Genomic DNA, 6,589 nt, shown 5'->3' on the forward strand with positions numbered 1-6,589 from the left:
AAAAAAGCTGTTATTTATTTATTCGTCCATCATCTTATAATTAACAAAAAAAAATTTAATAAAATTTAATATAATAATAAAATTATAAATATTTAAATAATTTTACCCAAATACTTATAACTAACTAGAGCCAAACTGACGAGTCATCATTAAAATGCATTAGAAAGTGTAAATACATTAAAATATACTGAAAAGATATATAGAAAATAAGTAAAAGTTAGTAATTTTTTAAAATAATAAAAATAAATAAGTATTTATAAAAAATAGTATTTTTATATATAAAAAATAGACAAACTATAATATATATGATCAAAGTGCGTCCGTTCCGATACCATCCGTCTTAAAAAAGGATCCGGCAAATTTTGAAGTCAAAACATTTTGACTTTTTGATCCGGCAAATTTTATAGAGCGTTATAACGTTACTTATAATTTTTTAAAATTGAAAATCAATATATATATTATTTTTATGAGATTGACTTTTGACGGAACGGATGTAAAAAACGAATCCGTCTCCACTTTGATTGCAGCCTAAACCCCCAATCCATCCCCTACCCTCACTTAGGAAATTTCGGGCTACGTCTATGGCTAAAATGTAACTCTAATAACTTATAAGTAAAAAAAATTTGGCACGTGTGACAAGGCTTATTATAAAATATCAAAAAATTGGGCAGTACTTCCGTGCGACAGAGCTTACTGTAAAATGTTCTAAAAAATCGGGCAGCACTTCCGTGCGACAGTTCTTTCTGTAAAAATCTTGGCGCGAAGGTCGCTTACAGATAAGATGACTTTAGCATTTATGATTTTGCATTTATGATTTTAGCATTTATGATTTTAGCATTTAAGAGGACTTTGGTATCCTTTTTTATATTCAGCCGTCTCACTTAAGAATACTTTGGTATCTTTTTTTATATTTAGCCGCCTCATTCAAGAGGACTTTGGTAATTCTTTTAACCTTTCGCGCTTATAATAATATATAAAGATGACAAAAAATTTAAAGTCTAAGATAATATATTTATTGATGATATTTTTTCCTACATATTATTTTCCAAATAATAAGTTTATATATGTGATAGAATAATTAATATTTCACAAATAAACAACATCAATGTAATGAAATGATTTTCTAATTCTAAACAAAATAATAAAATAATGATTTTACCTTTTTTTTATGTCTTATATGTTGTAGATATTAATAAAATGTGTACTTAGATAAAATATAATATAATATTTAAAAAAATGTCAATCAGATGTTTTATTGATTGTAAAATTAAGAATATATTATTGATTATTATTCAATTATTATGGATTCGTGAAAAAATAAATTATTCTTGTGTTTTATGAAATTTGAATAATAGTATTTTTCCAATTATGAATTGTGTCTACATTTACTAAATTGGTACACGTTGTACCAGGATAGAAATTTTAACTGGGAAAAATATTTAAATTGAGAAAAGGATGCGGTTCCTAAAATTTTTATTCGAAGAAGAAAAAGATCATTCGAATCCAAATAAAAAAGGTAAAAAAATAAATATTTTCTTTGTTTAAATATCTTTTTGCACACAACGCAATGGTCTATTGTCAGCGTCTACATGACAGGATTTTTAATGGATGCAAACCCTTTAAAAACCTTTGCCTACCCCCCTAAAAAATCCCACCGCCTTCAGCGGCAGTGTCTCTTTATTATTATTTTCACCTTTATAATTATATCGATACTCTTTTCAGAGAATTTATAAGGATAACTTAAATTAATCTATCTCTACTACCAACTATCGATATTTTGTGAATATAAAGAATTTATTTTTTAGATAATAAATTCAATTAAAACCTCCATTATTTACAATGAATTAATTATTATGGCATTATGAGCTTGCTGATTTGGAAAACAATGTGTATGATTGTTTGCAATATATAGATCTGGTCAATAATTGTATTATAATAATTCTATAATAAAAGTATTAACTTTTACAGCAATAAATTGTGTCCTATTTCATCTCAAAATTTAATAGATAACCCCCCAAAAAATTTATCCTACCCCCATTAAAGCAGCCTACCCCCTACTCCCTCAATAGGATGCAAACTGTTCCTACTCCTCCCGCTCATGTAGACGCTGTCTATTGTTAATGATAAAATTTTTATTATCATATTTTAATGAGAACATGGTTTATTTTTTTATTAGTAATCATAGGAATTCTAACTTTAATAAAATGCAAATTTATAAGAATAATTTTGTTAAAGTATTTAATTCGAGTTTGGATAAATTGGATGTGACCATTTGTGTGGTTACAGTTTTAATTTTTTTGTCTTATATATTTTATTGATTTTTATTATACATTTAATTAAGATAATTAAGAATAAATGTTTTACAAATAAAGGGAGTAAGTTAGATGATTCTAATGTTGTGGATTTGAATCCTGTGACATCTGATAAATTTTTAGGTTTTTCTGAAGGTCTAAAAAATAGTTTAAATTTGATTCTAATTGAACTTAGAAATTTAAATATTAAAGAAATGAATAATTCCAGTGGGAATGAGAAGTCAAATACTAGTGAAGTACCTATTGTTGGTAAAAGTATTGTAACGTCAAAAGATATAAATGATAGTTTGAATTCATTTATGAGTGAAATTAAAGAGAAAATTTCTGAAATTGTGATTAATAAACCTGTGAAGGTTGTAAGATCTTGATGTTACTAACAATGTTAAAAGAAATGAAAATGAATGTGTAATTTCAAATGATATGAAAGAAATTAGAGAAAGTTTGATGAATATTTCTAAAGATATGGATACAATTAGAAATAAAAATCATAATTTTAGTGAAAATTGTGATATTTGTGGCCGAAGGGGTCATAGTGGGAAAAATTAATGAAAATGTGAATGTAAAATTGATGATAAAATGATATAATTTGTCATCGATGTGGTTTTACAAGTCATATAAAGAAATTGCATGGTAAAAGAAGCAAATTTTAAAGATGGTTTTCCAAAGAGACCACCTGTTTTGATAAATCCAGTGGTACCTATTATTTCAAATTCAAGTGAAAAAGATGTGAGCAATAAAGATAATGACCGAATGTGTTTTAAATGTGAGAAAATGGGTCATGTGGCCATGAATTGTGTTCAATCCGTGAGTGAATTGCAATGACTTCATATAAAAATTGAAAAATCATATATTAATAATAAAATTTGTAATATATATAGTGTTGTTAAAAATAATTCAAATATATTTAATAAAAAAAAGTATTGATATTCAGAGGCCATTATATTCAGAGTTGAATTTAGGCATGAATATTAATGATATTAATAGTGATTCAAATATAATAAATATAATTCAGTTAATGAAAATGAATAAATTTTAACGATTGAAAGAGAAAGTAATCAGTGTTCGTGTCCTCGTGTAAATATAAAATTTGTAGATAAAATTGTTGTTTGACACTGGGGCAAGCATTTCATTAATGTCTAGAGCAAATTATTATAAATATTGGCCTGAGGGTACGCTTGAGAAAGAAAACATGTGCGTTAAACAATTTGATGGGTCCGAAATTTTGGTTTTGGGTAAAATTAAATTAGGAGTGATTTTAAATGATTTAACAATTTTTCATGACTTATGGGTGGTAGAAAAAAATGTAGAAACAATTATGGGTTGGGATTGGATTACTAAAATTGGTCCCTTAAACAACTATTGGAATATTTTTACAACAATTAGTGATTTGATATTAAAAAATACTAAATGCAAAATTATGACAGACCATGTTAAAAATAAAATTCATGAAATAGTAATATCAGATTTAGTAAAAAGGAAAGTGAATCCTTCTATTAATCCTTATATATGTGAAATTTCCGAAAAATTAATGGTTAACTTGGATAATTTTCAAAATGAAACTGAAATTAATGAAAATCAAATTGTTGATTTAGAAGTCATTAAATTGAAGAGAATGTGTGAAGATATATCTATTTTATTGGAAAAATATGGTATAATTTTTGAAGACAATTTGGGATGTCTTAATGATTATAAAGTGGATGTGAAATTAAAAGAGGGATTTTCACCCATTTTTCTAGCATGCCGTCGAGTTCCTTTTGAGTGGAAAAGAAAAATTGGCGACGAATTGGACCGTTGGGTTAAAGATGGCATTATTATTCCGGTGGATTAAATGGGCAGCACCATTAGTTCCAGTGAAAAAGCTAATGGAAAGTTGAGACTATGTGCTGATTTTAGAGTAACTTTAAACAGGTGGGTTGTTGAGTTAAATATTTATTTCCCCGAATTGAAGAAATTTTGGCCAGTTTAAAAGGTGCAAAATATTTTTCTAAAGTTGATTTTTCGTCAGCTTATTTACAATTACCTTTAAAGGAGGAAATTCAAAAATTATTAACGATAACTACACCTAAAGGATTATTTGCGTTTTGCAGGTTACCGTTTGGATTAAGTGTCAGCACCTATTTTCCAACGTACCATGGCATCTGTTTTTCAGGGGTTAGAAGGTGTATTTTATTATATGGATGATGTGCTGATATCTGGGGTGACGCCAGAACAGCATAATAAATGCCTTGAAAAGGTTTTCAAGAGAATTCGTGATAAGGGCTTGAGGGCTAGCAAAGAAAAAAGTGTTCTAGGTGTAACTGAAGTAATATATTTCGATCATCAAATTAATGTTGTTGAAGTGAAGTCACTTGATAAAAATTTGAAAAATATATTTAATATGAATCAGCCAAGTAACAAAGCTGAAGTACAATCTTTTTTGGGCATGGTGAATTATTATCATCGTTTTGTGGAGGATTTTGCAAAAGTGGCATCTCCATTGTACGATTTATTAAAAAAACGGGTTAATTTTGAGTGGAAATTTGAACTACAAAATGCTTTTGAAATTTTAAAAAAGAAAATTTGTGAAGAACCTATTTTAACATGTTTTAATAATGATTTGGAAATAATTTTAGCCGTGGATGCATCCAATAAGGGTGTTGGAGGTGCATTGTTACATATAATTGACGGTAGAAAGACCAATTATTTTTTTTTCAAGAATTTTTTATGAAGTTGAAACTAGGTATTCTGTGATTGAACAAGAAGCCTTAGCGGTTATTTTTGGGTTAACCAAGTGTTGTGAATATTTGATTGGTAAAAATTTGTGACTTATACTGATCATAAACCATTGATTCATTTGTTCAAAAAAGATAACAAAGAATGGATGATGTCCCCAAGATTACAACGGTGGTTGTCACTTGTGGGAAGTTTTAATGTGGAAATTAAATATAGGCGAGGAAAAGAAAATAATTTGCCTGATGTGTTGTCTAGATTAGGATCGGATTGTGCAGATCCTGAGATAATTGGTAATATAATTTTGGATAGGGAAGATGCTTTAGTGCGTAATTTATCATACATATTAAAGGGAGGTCCTACAACGTGGGAAGACATTAAATTGAATACTTTGAAAGACAAAGATTTACGCCAAGTGAAATTGTTTATAATGAAAAAACTGAAATTTAGATGGCCCAGTTATATTTTAATTCTAAAAATAAGAAGGGTTATACTCCTGTAGAATTGTTTTTAGGTCGAGGGAACAGATACCTTTAGATTTTCTTAAATCAAGGGGAAGTGCTAGTATATTACCATGTGATAAAAACAACACAAAATTTCCTGTGAGACAAATTATTTGGGCTAGAATATTTAAATAAAAAAAAATGGGAAAAGGGTTGCATTTTAGAAAACATATTAAATCGTGTGGAGTTTATAGATGGAATTAAGGGAATCCGTCATAACGATCAATTGAAAATACGTAGATAAACTACTAATTATTTCAGATTGATGTTATTCTAAAATTAATGTCATTATAAAATTGCGATTATTCCAAAAACAGTGTATTCTAAAATTAATGTATTCTCAGATTTATGCTACTCTAAAAATAATGTTGAACCGAAATTAAGGTGATTATAAAATTAGTGTGTTCTTAGAATTGTGTTCTAATTATAAGGATTACCAATATTATGGTAATGATTATTACTCAATTTATCCTGATAATGTGATCTGGTTGACTCTTAGTTATTCTGTGACTTACTCAATTTATCATGATAAGGTGATTATGAAACTTAGTGATTATCTTAATGTGATTAGGAAACTTAATGTGATCATCTTAATATGATTATATTATTCGATAATTATTTTTCTTTTCGAATGATTTAAGTTGAATAACCAGTTGTTTTTTTTTAAAATGTAAATCAGATAATGAAGTTTATACATGAAAATAGGGGGTATTAAAGCATTATGATTTTAAAAGAATTTTTATTATATAAATTTTTATTTAAAAATTTTTTTTGTAAAGCTAATTTAAAAATGAACACTAGGGAATTGCCAACGATTGACTGTGAAATGTGTTTCATAAAGATCATTATAATCCCGAAGTCAGTGAAAGATTTCGAGAGGAAATAGCCAATTCCATTTTTGGGAGTTGATCTTGTTTTCTTGCTCATAAATTGAAATATAATTTTCGCTTTAATATCTCCATTCACTTATTTGGCCTACCTTATTATGTAACATCTTACGATAATAAACAGCTGATTCTCTCATCCCAAGGAATAAAAAATTAGAGATTTATAATAATTAAGGGG

This window comes from Gordionus sp. m RMFG-2023, chromosome 1, assembly GCF_954871325.1.
Source record: "Gordionus sp. m RMFG-2023 chromosome 1, tfGorSpeb1-WG-v2, whole genome shotgun sequence".
Lineage (NCBI taxonomy): Eukaryota > Metazoa > Nematomorpha > Gordioida > Chordodea > Parachordodidae > Gordionus > Gordionus sp. m RMFG-2023.